The sequence below is a fragment of the Simochromis diagramma genome, unplaced genomic scaffold (genome assembly GCF_900408965.1).
Source record: "Simochromis diagramma unplaced genomic scaffold, fSimDia1.1 OVJJ01000421.1, whole genome shotgun sequence".
Classification (NCBI taxonomy): Eukaryota; Metazoa; Chordata; class Actinopteri; order Cichliformes; family Cichlidae; genus Simochromis; species Simochromis diagramma.
In genome coordinates, this window is record NW_024387250.1 from 2263674 (window position 1) to 2282642 (window position 18969).

Genomic DNA, 18969 nt, shown 5'->3' on the forward strand with positions numbered 1-18969 from the left:
AAAGGACATATGGTGTCAGGGGCTGTGACAATCTGTATTGTCATTTTTAGATACCAATCAACATCGCTGGCTTCATGAATCATCGATGATTATCATACTTTTTCATGGTGTTGATTATGTGCCTTTGCGAAACATTGATCAGCTCAGCGGTGATATTAGCCTTGCAGCCAGTCACACCTAATCAGCAGCTGATGATCAACAGTGCAACAAAGGCACTGCAGCATGTCATTAAGAGTGGTGTCAGTAAGATATTTGGATGGCAATTATTACAGCGCAAGTACACACACACACATTTTTAACACATTTTTAAATACAAGTCTTTCTTCGAAGTCACAGATTCATCATTTTGTGGCTGATATTTGAGTGATTATTTCTAAATCAGTCTGGACAGGCAGCTATTAAAAAAGCTCAACCTGTTGGTACACAAATTAGCGCTGGCTGATTTAGCGCAGAAGACATCTCAGTTTTAAGTCCGTGAGATTGGAGCCTCTTTTGATGCCACAAAGCCAAGATGTTAATGCTAATGTTGTGTTTAGACAGCCTGAGGTAGAATTTATATTAAAAAAAAGAAGCAAGATGTCAAAACACGACACCAGAAAAGTACAGGGAAATAAGGTATAATTGAACTACTTGGGATTGTATTCAAGCCTGTAGCCATGGAAGGATGAATATGAGAGAGAAACCAGATTTTTAATAACTGGAGGGATAGGCTGTTGTCATTTGTCAAAGACACCCCAAAACAATGTGTCTTCACTGTGTTACAAGGCAGAGAGCGCAGTTGATGTATTTAGCATGTCATTACTTGAAAACATTTCTTCCGTTTCAGACAGAATTATTTTGAAGTTTGGTCCAGTATTTAGAACTTTTAAAATGTGTGCTTGAAAGAAAATTAAGTTTAAGATTTATGAGATGTCTCTCTCTCAGTCAGGACTAAAGAGCATACTTATTGTTGATATCCATCATGCTTCCGCAACAAAGGAAAGACAATGCCATTTAGAGAAATCCATCACTGTTACCTTTCTTTGCTACCCTGCAGTGACTGATTCGTTCACTTAGTTTTTCTTGCACATAACCTCGATGCTTCACTGGCAAAGCATGCAATTTTTGGACAAGAAACTCAATACAACTACTTTGGTGCCTATTAGCCTAATTTCAGAATGAGAAACAATGGGATTGCTTTCCAGAAATAGGCAACATTTTTTGTGGAGGAATTCCTTTGGCTTAAAAGGAGGTCCATTTGCTTCAAAGTCCTTGGTGAATAAATCAGTAATAACCACATTTTGCTATATTCTGTCTACAACATTTTAACATGGGGCCAGGGCCATGGCAAATGTACACCTTAACTACTTTTTTTAATATGTTTGGTTTATAGTTAATGCATAAAAGTACTGATAACTGAAGGAATGCTATCTATCTATCAACAGTTCTTACCGAATCCATACACAAAACCTCAGACAAATTAATGCACACACTCTTCTTGCGTTTTACATTTTTAAAAGCTCCTAATTTGCTAACTGAAGAAGCAGAATTAGCATTCCATTCAGTAATGCAGCATCAAAACTGCAATTATTTTCAGTAAGTGCAAAAAAAAATAAAATAAAATGGATCCTTTAAAAAGGTGCAAGCAAATTCTATTACCATGCTGTCCCATCATTTTTGTAATGGCAGCCATTTTGCTTGCCCGTCTGGGATTATCAACAAATCAGGTGAGTAATAAAGAGGTTGAGAATCAGATTAGGCTTTTTTGAGCAAAAGTACCTTCCTCTCAACTTTGAGGAGCTGAAATGATTGAGTGGCTAGTCTCAAGTTGATCTTACTGCGAGATATGTGTGGCCACTCTGGAATGGAAAGAAAAATAGCGCCTTTATTCCAGTTAGATTTCCAGAGGTACATCTGTTAGAAAAGCCAGTGCTGCATGCAGAACCAGCCACGACAACCGTGGAGCAGCCAAAACAATAATGAGAAATATGTATTTGGTCAAAATGTTACAAAATGTCTGCTCAGATTATGGACATGGAAGCACCGACCTTGTCACCACAGGACTGTAACCTCTGCAGATTATTACATATGATGCTTACACCAGAAGAATAGCCTGGTGTTTTTATATTTTAAACCCAGAGCAAACTATTCATGTGAGCCTGATTTTTGGGGCTTAAAGCTTAATTAGTGGGCATATTTGCAAAGATATTCATGCTTGATTTAATTAATGTGTGACTACTGACTGCATCAAAAACACATTACAAACAAAGACTTTGCACACTATCAAAGAGAGTTCCCTGGATCCATGACCTTTGTCAACATTCGGCTTTGATTCGCTGCCTACGGTGGATTTTTAACACTGAAAGTGATCACGGCAGCCACAGAGTCCAGTGGTAGACATTCTGTTTCCAGGTCCATCTTCAATATGTGGACACATTCCATGTGTAATTTCATTGAAAGGTAGTAAAAGCCAGACCCATGTCCAATGACGGATGTGTCTAACCTTGCATGAAATGAGCCTTTACTCCAAAGTTGCTATGAGTAGCTTCTATCAGGGGTACCTCACTTACTGCCCTCCATGCATTCCTGCCTGACTGACTGACTGTCACAAACGCAGCTTTTAATGAGAAGCACTTCATTACAGCTGCACTTTGAAAAGTGTAATTTCTCAAAAAATAGAGACAACGGTCCACACAGACTAGGAAGAGAAATACCCCTCAAGCTCAGGCTTGACTTTGATCCATTACTCAACAGCTATGCTACTGAGGCTGACAAATTTTGGTCAAATGTAGTCATATTTCTAGGTAGTAGGTACCTTTTTAGATATTTAGGACTTATGTTCAAGTCATGAATTACAATGGAAATATATTTAAAGATCCTAAAAACCTAGACGTTTGTCTTTAAAAAAGGTAAGAATGAAAATGTGCTAAAATAGCTGTGTTGTAATTAATAGCTGAACAAAGTCTTATTTGTGCTAAAGGCCCCGTTCGCTGCTTTGTTATTCAAACATAAACATCAATGCAGAAAAATGATCACAGGCTTTTCTGATGGATTATGGATTGTTCTGTACAAAAAAGGAACATAACTTTAATTAACAATGAGTATACTGCAGTAAAGAAAGAAAGAAACGTTCTAATAAACAAACAAAACAACAAAAAAGTCCAAGAAAGTCAGTCATAATGTGTAACAGTGGAGCACATAAGAAAAACATGATATAAAAACATCAAATATACATTTATTCAGAGTACAGATTCGACTACCAGGTTTTATTTTTACTCAAACAGGACAGTACATTTTGTTCTCTGAGTATCAGTGGAAGACTACTTTTCAGGGTCCAAAAGTAAACACATGTGATGATAACTGATGATGACTCATAACAATGATTATGATGTAATGAAGATGCATCATATTTTAGCTCATGAATAGACTCCCATGTCCAAACTGACTCATGTTAGGCCATCAGGAAACAGTCTTTAAAATTGATTCCGTTGTCCTCAAGATATCTCCTTACCACCATTATAGAAACTCTTGACTATTGGTGGGACCATATGCTTGAGCCAATGTAAAAAAACTCAATTAGTCCTTCATTAAGAAAATGAGGGGGTTGCACGGAATCAGATACAAATTACGAATTGTCCTCTGAGACACACAATTATCCATCATATTCCTTCTGCCATCTGTTTGCTTCCTGTTGACTCTCCTAATGACTTAGATTGAAGCCAAATTAGAATTCTGTGCAACTGCCACTGCACCTCATTGAAAAGTCATGTGAAGTCGCCTAAAAATGGAGCAAGTGTGGTGAGACAAGCACTCAGAATGCAGGCTGTTCTTAGCAGCGAGGATATATTTTGCATCACTGATGTGTAGGCAAATGAGTGGAAATTGCATTGATAATTTACAGCACAATGTTAAATCACAAGGTTATTGAGCAGTACCTCACAAAGCAACCTAGATGGAGCTCTGACGTTATCAAAGCACTGCATCAAGAAGCCCTGTTGCTGGGTGCCGTGAGCAGATCATTCCTCCTCTTTTTCCATACACTTCAGGGAACGGGCATCAGCATTCTGTTTTTATATTATTTCAACTGATCCAAACATGTATACCGTCAAAAGCCACACAGTTTATATGCTGACTCCACAGTCCAAATGCTGAGTTATATTAAAAGAATGAGGCAAAAAGCACCGTCTGCATTATTGTGGTTGTTAACTAATGCTTGCAAATCAACCTCTGGCAAGTAGACTGCACGCTGGTTCTCTTAAGAGGGGGGAAATGAAACAAGATAAAATATAGACATGCATTTTAAAGTTATCTTTTTTGCAAAGATGCACCAGTGCTTGACAGTGTGGGTAACTGCATATGTCGTGCTTTCAGTTCAGCTGCATGGTGCTATCAGAAAATAGATCCGCCTATGGAGCATTTTAAAGTGAAAGCAATGCCAAGATTGCAGCTTATAACTTGCAAAATCACCAGCCTTTTCAAAAAGCCACACTGTTGAACTAGCCATGACTAAAAGTGGGGCTGCTGCAGGGACACAACTGAAAGGACTACTGTGCACTGACAGAAACAAGGATGGAAGCTGATTACTAATGAAACCATTTCAGAAAGGGAAGTCAGGTTATATGAATTGTATAGAAATACTGATGGCTTTCAAATCTGGGACACCAGTCTCAAGCATTTCATGAAATATTCTCTTGCTTTGGCCAGTCACCTCAAAACAAGAGATGTATTTATGTAATTATTCTGGCAGCAGGGTATGATCTTAATATGCTGCTGTAAATTTTACAAAATTATTCACCGAGATATGCTTTACTACAATTCACCACCTAAGGGACATTGAAAAACTATGGCAGCAACTCCTGGCATCGGTTTAGAAACGTACAACCACAGTAGATGACCTGGCAGTCGCACACACTGCCAAGCTCAACGCCACCATGCCAAGCAATGCATCTGTCAAGTGAGAAACACGACACATTTTTTAGCACCTTTGTGACTGCAGCCAATTTTCAAAGAGCCTACCTTGTCCTTTTCTGAGCCATTTTGCTTGGCATACCAAGTAGTGACCTTCGATTTAATAGAGTCATGGTTCGCCGTTCATGGAAATTCCTCACTAATAAACAGAAAATGATACACCTAAGAAATTAAATGAGCAAAACACAATATGAACTCTGTAACCATGGAAGCAAATGTGGTCGGATGACCATATTTCGTAGCAAGATAAATCATTTCCAACAGGCCCTAATGAGACTTTCATAATTCATGCTGTCAGCTTTTCTACAGCACCAATCACGTCGGATCCTTTTGCAGTGGTAAAACCCACTGCTTCAGACTGCCACCCTGCATCTATCAGCACAGGGAACATTGTGTCATATGCAAGTTAGTCATGAGGAAGATGCCTGCAACATGCCCTGTCTTGGCTCATTGGCTAAGCTCATGTTAAACCAAATACGCTCTCCAAAATAATTACAAGGGATGTAGAAGCGATGCGGAAATGTCCTCAGACAAGTCAGGGCATAACAACAGCGCAGTTGGATTTTCATTTAATGGATTCTGATGCCAAGTCGGGAAACATGAGACAATCTCAGTTATTACAAGATTTGAAACAAAGCGTGCCTGTACCTGACTGCAATATTTTATTATGAAGCACATACAAAATTTAGGCTTCATTCATTTAGTAGGAATTTTATTTTTCACTTTTTGTTTGTCCCGACAGGTTGCATGGAGACATTATAATGTAGCTCTTCATATTCAGCTCTTCAAATAAGACCATATAACCAACAGCTCCAGCTTTATTATAGTTCATATGACACTCCTGCTATATTTTAGTACAAAATACAGCAATGTTTGTGCTTTTGTTAAACTAAAATGGGCAATTAATAAGAATTTATTCTAAATAGATGGATAAATAACACCCCTCAAACTACATAAAACAAACTCTTTGTTAGAATTCTTTATTACTAACAACCACAAATTAAGCAAATCTCTCCTTTCTTATGAGAAATGAAAAGGGTGAACTCCTACCATCTCCGTACAGTTTTCTTTTTAAAATAAGGGTGGCAGTGCTTCTGTATTCTCTGTTTAGGCTGTAATAAAGTGTTTAGGGAGACAGAGAATTGGAAACATAGGAGAGGAAGCTCTGTAGGGATTCAGTCCCAGGACAAGAGGAGCATTTAGTTCAAGAGTCAGGGGATTTAACCACTTGATGATCTCTGGAAACCCATAATATTCACAAACACAAAGTTACTGTGTGCTACGTTTTAATTTGGCCTATTTTAGCTTCTGTAAAGTCTTTTCTTGCCTTTTTCTGTAAGTTTTTTTGTAACAGAAAAGCAAAGTTAAATAAGTAACATTTGCTACTTTCTGTCACAAAAACCATGAAAAGTCTTAACAACAATGATTAAATGATGCTGGGTAAATATTTCAGGTTTAATGCCAGCATCCAGAAACCTGTGATTGCATATCAAAGAAAAGATCAAAGAGAAGCTAAATACTAAACTAATAGAGTAAATAAGTGCTAGCTTGATTTTAAATTATTTTGAATAGTGCTGCTGAAATTAGACTGGGTTTTTTTAAGAGATAATTGTCATTTCAATAGGCCAAAACACTTGATGGAAATTGGAAAAGGAAGAGTACATTAGAAAAAAAAAATCAGGATAATTAATTTCTGATGTTTTCAGAGGGGTCCTGAAGAAGGTTCTGGGTTATTATCCACTAGAAGCTTCTGAAATAAACCTCATACAAAATGATAAGAGACCAGGCAGTAAACAAATGAAAGATAATTCCCGTTCATTTGCAAATTTCTCCTTCTCTGGACTTTCTCCTTAACTAGACAGCACATGTACAAACAGCTGTATTGCCAGTGCTAATAGGAGATAACACACACACACACACACACACACACACACACACACACACACTACTCTAGATAAAATCTGCATTTTTTTCGTCAGTAGAAAAAAAGGTGCTTTGTTTACCTTGTCAACAAATATGACACCAACAAAGATGTTTCTGTAGCCTCCCACAGCTTTCAGAACAATATCTGCATTATCAGGCTTTTCTCTTACATGTGGATTGAAGGGGAAATTAGGTTACTGTCTTTTTGTGATTATTTTGGAGTTTAATATAATTGCAGTGAGTGCTAATAACCGACATGAATTAAAACTCTATGCAAACATTTTCCAAAAACAAAAAACCCACCTCACAACCAAAAGCAGTATTCATCAGTGATGGCTGAACACAGACATGTCTCGATGAATGTATGGTAAAATTATACAAAATTTTAACATGATGTCTTGTTGCCGTGTGGAGCTGGCAAAGTACAAAGTTGAAGCTTGAAGCTTGAAATAGTTTAGTGTAAACACGAGTAAAAGAAATTTGGTTCAGTGGCTAGAAGCAGAAAATGTAATCCGTCCATGACCAGACCATGACATTAATTTCTTACAAAGAAAGAAAGAGAAGTTCTAAATAAACTCATTAACCTAAAGAGAAGCCTAAATTCTCACATAACCTCGATAAAAGTAAACACAAAATGTACCTCGGCCCACCAAAAAGACCTTCTAACTTTGTCTTCCTTGGATCAAATCCTAGATGGAGTACGAAATGACTTCTCAGTGACAGCTTCTTGTTATATGCAGCAGCAGAGGCAGCCAAGAGTGACATTAGTATTGGAAATTAATTGTTTTTTAATGTGCACGTCTCCATCGTCCACCACCACATAGACATGCACCATTACTGTGGTCAATTAGCCATTCAACATCTTACCGTTGGCCATTGTATGGAATTGATTACCACACCACGAGCTTTCCCTGCAGCTTGCCATGTCCAGAATATTAAGTGTTATGTAAAAAAAATGTTGAACACAACAAATTATGTTACATCAGCTTTTACCTTAACGTGACTGCTTAACTGCCTTTCACCTGGAGGCTTCAAGCAACGTTGCATCTGCAACAGTCACACTTTTGCACATTTCCCTTTTTATACACACAACATGGTTTTTCTACAGCTGGTCAGCATAATTAGCGCTAAATAATCACAGTCCTTAATCTTGTTATTAAAGCCCCTGTTTTTTGGTCTTGGATATGAAGGAAAATAAAGCCTCTTCAACTGAGCTTCTGGGCCTTTTTGGCTATGATGACATTAAGGATGATTGAAGTGCATTATCTGGGCACACAATGGCTGCTGTCCATTCAGCTGTGCACTGCAGAGCACTGAAATAGGGAGCTGGTGACACACTCACTGCAGAGGAACGTGGAGTTTTAAAGGCTCATGACACCCAAGCCGCCCAATAGCTTTGGCTGAATAGCCTGTCTGACCTATTGTCAGCCAGTTCACATTATTGTCGATGTACCTGTCTGATATGCAGTCAAAGCTCTAAGGTCTTCTGCCTCTGGTTAAAAGTGCAGTAAGCCTTAAAAATTGAAGGTGATTTAAAGCATATCCCTTTGTCAACTCACTGATGGTACCAGGAGCAGTTAATTTACAGGAAATAATTCATCCCAGTCAGTGTTCATATAATATCTCCCAGTTTGTTGGGATTTTTTTTTTACCTCCAAGTGTTTACATTTAATTTGATTCATATTCTGACAGATTCTCATGATAAATGTGGCAGTACATGCATTAGCTAATCAATACCTATAATCGATAAAATGCTTATTCACTGCTGTCACACTAAAAAGAAATCCGCTTCCCTCAAACGAAGGCAACCGCTTGTTCATTTTGTGTTTCTCACACAACAAACAAAATGGGATGTCTATGTGAGCCTGAATGACAAAAACATTTTCTTCCGCTTCTCTTGCTCTTCTGTGAAAGCAGTTTTAATGAACTTCTCAGTGCACAAAATGTAGCCATATGCATATATTTTTTTCCACCCTAATCAACAAAGAAAAAGACGCTGCCTTTTCATGCACTCCCTGGTTCTAATCTAATTAGAATTTATTAAACTAAGCAGAAGTTCAAGGGCATCAATAACTACATTTTCCCCCAAAACACAGAGTTAGATAGTTAGAAAAGGATAGTGCGCAACATTGAGGGAACCATTTTATTCCTGACTATCCTTTCACCTCATTATGGTATTTAGTGTCACTGATGAATGCATATTTTCTGCATTTCCTCCTGATTTTAAATCCAGGCAGTGCTGAATGGTCACATAAATCAACAATATTCAGCCAGTAATTGAATCTCCCTGGACATAAAATGATATAAAAAAAAAGGGTAATCAGAGGGCATACTGTACCATGTACTACAGCAGAAAACTATGCAGGCATAGTACAGCAGGATTAAACCAAGATGTATTAGATGTAAATTATATGAAATTATATGCACAGACTGTTTTTTAAATATATGCTAAATATATAGAAAGACATGGTTACATAGAAGGATGCATTTAAGATGCAAAGAATGGAATAAAAGTAGACTGTATAACATTTCTGTTCATTTTTGTTTTAGAGATGCAGAAATGTATTAATACACTCTACATGACTCACAAGAGTCATATAGATTTTCTGTTCCCAACACATGGATAAGCATATGGATCATAATGCATGAAAGCACCTTTTCACCTCATTTTAAACCTGTCAGCACAGACCTCCCTTCCAGGTAACAGCTAAATCTTCCAAAGCCACGAAAAGGCCATTCTCTGGAATAGTAATTGTTTTACCAAAGAGCAACAAAGAACAAAAATAAGATTTTCTTGAATTATAAACTTTAATTTAATTATAAAGAGTGGATTAAAATTCACTTCAGTAAAAAAAAAAAAAAGTATATGGTGTTTTAAAAGTATCTAAAAGTGTCTCTGTATCACCGTCATTTAAAAAAAAGGAGATAAAAAAATCCTATGTATTCTGAAGTTATGATATTTTTTATTTTTCAAATTGCTTGTTTTGCCATAACTGGAGGTTTCAGTATGTTAGAAATAGGTATGTGTGCAAATAGTCAATAAGATATTTAAGAGTTACTGCACTTGCTAGTTAGCACCAGAAATACTAGTTAGTTAAATGTATTGTTCTTATTTTATTAATATGTAACAGTGATTACTGGTTCAAAGATGTCACAGCACCTCCGGCCACTACCCAGAGGATTCTCTCCTGCTCTTTTTGTTAATACAGGTTGTAAATGAGCAGAGGGGCAACATAAAAAGTGTTAGCATGTATGTAGGTTACTACTGTTAGCACTGTTAAGTTTAACAAGACTCTCTAAACTAATCAGACGTTGTTTTTGTTTGCAATGTTATACAGTTCCATATAGCTCCTAATATATCAACACAATACTGGTCTGCGTAATCTTTAAATTTGTTGATTTAAATTGAGATCAGTTTTAAATCTTTTTCTGTCTTTTAGACTAGTTTAACCCTAGTCTAGTCTAGTCTAATCTAGTCTAAACTAGATTTTCTGTTATTTAAATGACTACCAAATTAGTCCCCATGAACATTCCTAGTAAGAAATATGTTTTCTTGTCTGACAAAATTTAACGGTTAATAATCTTTCTTATGTAGTATTTTCCTCGTATTTCTTAAAGATATACTAATCCCAATGGTATGAACAATCTGTACTCAGTAAAATACTGAACTTACTATTACCTAATTTCTTTTTGGAGACACAATTTTAAACACCACTCAATTTATCAGGTGTTTCGAGGGAACAATTACTGCTTCTCAACATTTACTCAAAAGTTGCGTATTTTCTCTCTAAGTTCTGCTTTTACAGTCATTCATTTATCCACTATTTTGTTTATTTTGTGTATGTGTCAATAGTGTCTATGTTGTTGTGTTATTGTTGTGTCTTTGTTTGTTGTAGCATTAGCAGTGAGTGTTCTATGTATCTAAAGATGGTGCCTGTGCTTCATTCTCTAAGTTATATTCATTTAAATTAAATTCCCTTTTAAATATTGCCTTTAGTTACTTAAATTTACTTTTTATTAAGTAACTTTACGTTCTTCAATTGTGGTTTAACTGATTATCTTTATAATATTCATTATTGCTACAGTTCCCCATAATCAAGCAAGCATTTCTATATATAATTTTTTTATATATATATATATTTTTTTTTCTGTTGTGTTTAATAATTCTCATCATATTCCCCACAATAAACAAATTTCCCTACTGCATTAGTATAGAACTTCATACAGTTTAACTGTTTGCTGTGTGTATAAATAGGAACTCTGAATTCTAACTTTACAGCAGCTTAGATACAAAACTAATAATTTGGCATTACTTATTCTACTACTTTACTTTTTTTTAAAAAAGAAGAAGAAAGAAAATGACTTGAAATGTTAAAATGGAGAATTTCTTGTAGCGTGTTCATCGGTAGTATGTTTGTGTATTAATAAAGTACCTAAACATATAAACGAGTGAATCTGATCTGTAGATGTAAAGAATGTTATTTTATGACTTAAATTTACATAGGTTTCACTCTGCTTGTCATCATTCTGTGGGGATATGCTATAGATTTAGGCAAGCTTGTCATCAAGCATTCGTCAACTACAACTACTATTCTTTTTTTTTCCAGTTTTCTTCTTTTATCATCCAGTCACACACGCTTGAGGCCATTTTATGTCTTTTCACTTTCCTGGCTCTCAAGAACCAGTTTCCAACCACTGGGCAGAAAATTTGATTAAGATACGAGTAAATAATTATAATGAATGAAATAAAACAGCTCTTAGATTACTTTTTTATGAACACTTTATGCATATTTACCATGAAATGGCAGGATGCCTAGAATTATGGCATTACCGGGTCATTATCAAGAAAATAAATCTTTATCTCTTAAACGTTATTTTATTACCTGATCAATCAAGTTGGGATCTTGGCACATTCATTTGTTACAGCTTCACAGATGTCAAAAATTCTAGGGATTTGTTCTGTTAGTTGGATAAACAGGCAAAGATTAGCATACTTTTCACAGCTTATAATTATTAGTGCCCATGTTTGTATTCATGGCTAAAGCAGTATCTGCTGATGGTATTATTTGGCACTAATCTCAAGTAACCATTTTTACCAAAACATCCTGATTATTTTGTTAACATTTAACACTCCTTGAGAATTCTACATAAAAATTAAGTAATGTAAAAAAAAACTTAATTTACAAATCTTATAAGCCAGTTTTTTTATTCACAGTAGACATGAGAAAATCGATCATTTTAAATAGAATATGAGCTAATTTTGAATTTGATGGCAGCAACACATTCAAAGGTTTACGCATTGTGGAACAAAAGGCTGGGAAACTAAGTGGTACTACAAAGGAACAGCTGGAGGGACTTTTATCAACTAATGCAATTAGTTGGCAATAGATCAGTAACATGACTGTATATATAAAAAATTAGAAATTAAAAAAAGAGCATTATACAGAGGAAGAGAGATTCACCAAGTCTACAAATGGCGTCGAATGATTCGGAATAATGTTCTTAAACATAATATTATGAAGACAAAATATCTCATTGTCTACAATACATAATGTCATCAAAAAATTCTGAAAATCTGGAGAAATCTCTGTGCGCAAAGCACAAGGCTGAAAATCGATATTAGCAGCTTCACAGGGTTACCAGAGTCCAGGTCCTCAGGCTGGCTGAGGCTCACTGCATTTAAAACAGACATGGTGTCTGTCATTGAAATCATTGAATGGGCTGAGGAACCCTTTCAGACAAATGATTGTCTATAAACACAATTCACAGTTCCATTTTCAGATGCAGGTTAAAACTCAATCAGGCATCAGCCATATGATGCTGCTGTTAGCCTAATTTAAAATGTACTGTGTCAAAGTGGGAAATTGTTTTGTGGCCAGACAAATTGAAATTTCAAATTCATTTTGAAAAATATGGACACTGTCGACCAAAAATGAGAAGAACCACCTGGCTTTTTATGAGCACTCAATTCAAAAGCCTGGATCTCTGATGGTATGGGAATGCATTATTGCCTATGGAATTGGCAGCTTGCACATGTGAAAAGGCACCATCAGTGCTGAAAGGTACCAGGTTCTTCAATCCAAAAAGAACTGGCATATTTCAGCAAGATTATGCTAAACTACATAATGCATCTAATTTATTACTACAGCATGGCCTTTTAGTAGAAGAGTCAGGGTGCTGAACTGGCTTGCCTGCAGTTCCGACCTTTTACAACATTTGACACATCATTAAACAAAATATACAACAAGACCCAGGGCTGCTGAGCAGCTACAATCCTATATCAGACAAGAATTGGACAACGTTCCACAGCAGTCCAACAACTGGCCTCTTCAAATCCCAGATGTTTATACAAGAAGAGGAAATGCTGCACAGTTGTAAACATGTCTTACCTTTCAAGATGTGTTGCTGCCATCAGATTCAAAATGATCTTATATTTTTCTGAAAATGGTACATTTTTTTTTCAGTTTAAACATGTGATTTGAATTCTATGCTCTATTGTGATTAAACTATGGGTTTATGAGATTTGGAAATCATTGCATTCTGCTTCACCCTGCACAGTATCCCAACTTTTTTGGAATCGGTTTGGTATTTCTGTAGTTTGCACAAAGTGTCTTGTTTATGCAAATCAAAAACAAGACAGTAAGGACTTTAGCCTAACCTAAAATAAAACGCCTTGGTAGTCTTTCTCATTGGCTTTTCTATCCAGTGCTTGGTAGAACTATTCCAACAGCTCCCACACAGCTCCTGTTCTCCGGTCCTTATTTGAAGACCAGCTCATGAGTCCCAGTCACATCCAACCAGCTACCCACCACAACATATATAATCATTCAAGATATTTCCTAATTTGGTCTTTGACAGATGTACCTCCTTTTAGATATGAATTGTAGCCGAGGGGCACCAGTGACAGTTTCACACACATATCCATAGCTGGTTCTATAACAGTCATTTGCTTTACTTCTGATAGCACGTACCCAGAATGCTATTACATATGTTGAGCTTCTATTTCTGCTCTCATAAGAGAACACATAACTTGATACCATTTGGTAACACTTCACCCATACCATGCTGTTATACCAGACTGTGTAAATTACATAACGCAGACCAATTCAAATTAATCAAAGGTCTGCTTGCATAACATTATTGATTTGTCTCTCTTCTTTCAAAGCAAACTTTTATTGCTTGTTGAGGTTTCTTCCAGGTTTCACTGTCCACATTTGCATAGCTCTTTTTCAATGACAAGATCAGCTGTTCCAAAGCATCAGTACCAGTAATCTATAATGGCTGGTATGCACATAAATAGGGACAGTAAATGTATTTCCTCATGAGTCCATCGTTAATACTCAAAGAACAATAAAGACAGTTATTCTTCAGGGGCATCAGGCAAGCATAGAGCATTATAAGTGGGATGCAACCCAGCAATACTATTGATAAATCAAGGTCACTTTAATGACACTACTTTTCTTTTTTGTGTGTTAATTCTGTCCATAGAAATAGTGGCAAACACCTTTTATTGTGATTACAGATTTGGCATTGTGTATACTGCTGATAGAACTACAAATATTTAAACCAAATACTGGTATTTGGAGAACGGCTAATACTGCTTCATTCTGTGTGTTGAGCATAATTATTTGTAAAGTTGCAAAATATATGTAGCTTTTCATCTAATACATAGTGACATGTAAATAGCTCAAACTAATGAGCCCAGACACTTTCTCCATGACTATATTTATAAGTTAATGCAAAATGCAATACATTCATTTGAAGTTAGAGCAATCAGCAATTCCGGTGTCTCCAGGCACCCCACAGAGACAGGAGACAGGATTCATTATATGACATTCTTAATAATTCATTACAAATGAGCTGCTCCTGTTTCTCCTTCTTTTAATGCCTCGGTCAGCCACGGCTTGGCAGCATGCATCGAGTGACCTCCCCCGTGATCAACTTACAATTAGCTGAAAGGGCTCTTTTGCTTTGTTAAAGCCAGATTTGTACCGCACGTTAGAGATGTCCGCTTTAACTTTTCGTGTTTTAACCATGAGACGCACACAGCCAAAGTAACTTCCAAGGGGAATCTCAGAAGAGCAGGATACACAGTCTTTCATGACTACAGCTTCAATCCCTCACTTCTCCTTTTTCGTTTTCTCTTTTTCTCCTCTTGCGTGAGATCTGGGTAACGCCCGACCCTTTCAAGTAAAGGTTTAAATATAATACTGTTGCCTCCATAGACCTCCATAAACTCAACCCAGTGCAGCTATTATTTTATAATGCAGTTACACCATCGCATCTGTAAAGTATATCTGTTGAGGGTCAACTTACCCTTATATCCACTCATGCTGATGCAGCACACAGCTTTCTATTAAACTAATATTGCTGACTTCTTTAGCTGCAAAAATGCCACCTAATGTGGTTTTAATAAACAGTTTAACTTTAACTCTGGCATTAAATTTATTGTCGTAAACCTGATGACAAATAAGTGTAATGGGAGCCTACAGTGCCTATTAAAGTTATTATTAAATATATTTTATTAGTGCATTTATTAAACAAAGCAAGTTTCTTCAGGGGCTGCTTAGGGGAAGAATTCATTAACCCACAAATTAGCTTGTAAATAAAGCTGGTAGTTTTTACTGCTGCATTCAGTGGTTAAAATGTGTATAAACAGTAATCAAATATGAATTATGACATACATTTTTGGGTGACATGATATACCACTGGGGAGGCACCTAATTGGTGCCAAATTCATTCTCAGTCATAACAGTGACCCCACACATGCAGCCAGAATAATAAATAATGATTGTCAGTGAGAAGAAGAAAGCTGTGCATAACTGTTTCTAGGAGAAAGGAAACAGGTGGTGTTTTTACTGATTTGATGTATTGTTTTTTAGATGGACCGATCCGATATTACGCATTGGTATCGGTCCGATAGTGACGTAAATTACTGGATCGGATATCGGAGAGAAATAAAAAAAAGGAATCCGATCCATTAAATATCAAAAAAGCACATCACAAAACTTGCGACACGGCGTAACTCGGCTCATAACCGTAGCACGTCGGAGCAGTGTGCTCACGTGATAGAGCGGCTGTGTGTATTTGTAGAGAAGTAAAGCAAGTGTGTAAGTTCATCTCTGCATGTTTGTAAAGCATTCCAGCATTAAGCTTAACAACCTCTTCTCTCTCCCTCTCTCTCTTTCCTGTTGCTACTTCAATCATGAAACTGATCAATGATCAGCTGATCGGCTTTTCTGTTGCGAGTCCGTCTCTCTTGTTTGTTTTTGGCCCACTTTGCACCAGAAAGAGGAAACCAGCGGCTGAACAACAGCAGCACGTTTAAGCTTGATAAGCTGTTGTTAGAATTTATTTAATATTACTGCAGGGGCAGATCTAGCAAAGTTTAGCCAGGGGGGCCAATAAGGCATTAACAGGAAAAATGGGGGCACAAAGACACACTTTTCTTTCTTATTCTCATTTAAAATGTCTAGCTTTTAATAATTAATTATCTGAATCTTACACCCAAAGTTTTAATCTGATGTAAAATGTATAGAAGTCCATTACTGTATATAGTAACTTTTAAGTCTAATATACCATAGTAAGCTATACTACTTTTTCCTTTGGGAAGATACCATCTCTGCAATTCTGTTGAAGAAAGATGTCGAATCTATTTAATTATTCTTGAAAAATAATTTATTTCTGTGCATTTTTTTTTCACACTGCATCAAATTAAAGTTGATTACGTCGATTAAGCATCATGAGGTGGAGGGTGGGGGGTGGTTTCCTTTTTTTTTTTTGCTGGGAGTTTGCAACCCTATTAGTTAGGTTGCTTAATATTTCTGCTAAGTACTCTTTAAAATACCAGAATAGGGAGGATGGAGTAGGTTTAAGTTTATTAGATTGATCAGTGTTGCTGAACTATGAAATATTTTGGGTGCAGTGTATTTTTTACATACAGGTATAACAGAATAGTATTAGTGTTGTTGTTTATTTAAACTTGAGTATGAACTTATACAAAATGGAGCAAGATATAAAAAAAACCTGTTTTATTGATTAAAAAACAAACTATATCGGATTCATATCGGTATCGGCAGATATCCAAATTTATGATATCGGTATCGATATCGGACTTAAAAAAGTGGTATCGTGCCATCTCTAATTTTTTTCCTGTTGCCTGCACTTTCTATAAAGTAAACCTTACATAGTCCTGCGTGTTTAAAAGAACAGACAAAATCGATAAAAACATATCATCAGCATCACTGACTGAAGCACTGCAGGTACTTTAAATAGCATTATGCCTCTGCAGCAGCAACAGCAGTTGTCGGAGACATTTTATTTTTGGGTTGCCTGTTTCACGTTCTCCTGAAGGCAATATTTAAAGTGCGCCTTGAGGGAATTTCTTTAAATTTGATACAGACGATCAGTCACAGATGAACTTTAGGTCATTCAAGGGATTACTTTCAGACACTACACTATTAAATTCATTGTACCCAAACGTGATGATTTTTTTATGACTTATTTTTTTTTATTAGTTTTTATGTCTTTTTCCCTAGAGCTAGTAGCAAGTTAAAGTTTTCACTTTTGCTGTGAAGTATCTCAGAATCTATAACTTTCCCACTGTGGCCGCCATGAGGTTGAAATTATGTTTCAAACTAAAATGTCTTGGCAGCTATTTCAGACATAAAGCCTGGCAGTACGCCTCTAGACCGGGATTGCCACACACACACACACACACACACACACACACACACACACACACACACACACACACACACACACACACACACACACTCACTGCTGTCTGTGATGGAGTTCAGGACTTCACCTGAGGAGGTCCACTGTGTAACAGATGATTAAACTCTAACACTGTAACACTGTAACTCTCAGGTAAAAAGAAAAACTACAGATTATGTTTTGCCATTAGGTCCTGACCAATCTCGCCTCTGTGTCTGGAATAATTAATAGTTATGAATAATTAATGAATTTACCACCCTTGTACCAGGTGTGTTAATGTGCTCAGCTGTTTTTGTAGAAGAGCATATGGATCCTCTAGGTAACCCTGTGAAGCTGCAGGTATTTAAAAGGAAAGAGTCCTACAAACAGCCGGAAGCACAAAGCTAACACTTTGACGTACAAGGATTCCATTCCGGTGACTCTCATTAATAACCTCTTAAAGAGAGGTCTGTGTGTGCGCCTCTGGCAACTTAAGCACATGAAGTGACTTTTGTGCTCTGCGATATTTATGGATCAGTGTTGGTGCTGAAGCACAGAAAAAAAGCCTGATCTACAGAGTTCATAGTGCAGAAAACATCCTGTTTAACTTACGTGTTTTTATTTCTATAAAAGTAGGGCTTTGGGCTTCCCAGTATTTGGCTTGACAGTAGTTTGGGCAGCATGAGAGCATGAGACTAAAGGTGAAAGCACGTGCCACATGCCTGAAGCACGAGAGCTGGCAACGCTGCTGTCGACTCAGTCTTGTTAGCTCTATAGCTCATTTGATCTCATAATGCGAGACATTCATGCAATCAGGCCAGACATCAGCTGATGAATACAAAAAACGAAAGAGCTGTTAATCTCATCATATTATGGCTTTCTCCACTTACACGATGCCCTTTTTTATCCACCTCCTCCTGCATCTAACCCCACTAGAGTCGCACCATCTCTCTATTCAGCAGCCTTTCTGAGCGAGCAAGGGGAGGGCAAAGGAGAAAGCAATGCCACAAGCAGCACAAAGTGCAGCTTCTGGAGTTAGAACAAGAAGACTTTTGTTTGCTAACTCAGTGGGGTTCAGTGCTCTGATGTCTGCTTGATTTAGCTTCTGTCCTGGAAAATGACAATGTTTATTAATGTTAGCTACTGAGCCTGCAATATTGTTTCTACTTTCACTTGCAGCTGAAATCTCAGTAAAGCGCATCAAGGATTAAAAGCATTGCCTAGTAATATTTTCTGCGAGTCTTTCAGCTCTTCAGCACTGCCCCTCGGTTCAGTGCAGCGGAGCAGATGTCTGGTTTGTTTGTGTGATATTGAGCTGGGTCAGTACAGATAGTCTCAGATGGGTACATTTCCAAAATGAGCTAACCCACCTATCACTTATAAAGCAGCCTCGTAATTAAA

General features: G+C 36.9%; 1 protein-coding gene and 1 long non-coding RNA gene across 11 annotated transcripts in view; one reads left to right on the plus strand and one right to left on the minus strand.

Moving 5' to 3' along the window:
- adgrb3 (adhesion G protein-coupled receptor B3) overlaps positions 1-18969 on the minus strand; it is a 116400-nt gene that overhangs the window by 66739 nt on the left and 30692 nt on the right. The gene's annotated exons all lie outside the window — the stretch shown is intronic.
- Positions 10620-11325, plus strand: LOC120714900. The gene is made up of 2 exons (XR_005691521.1): positions 10620-10733; positions 11222-11325. It is a non-coding gene; the product is annotated as an uncharacterized LOC120714900 (long non-coding RNA).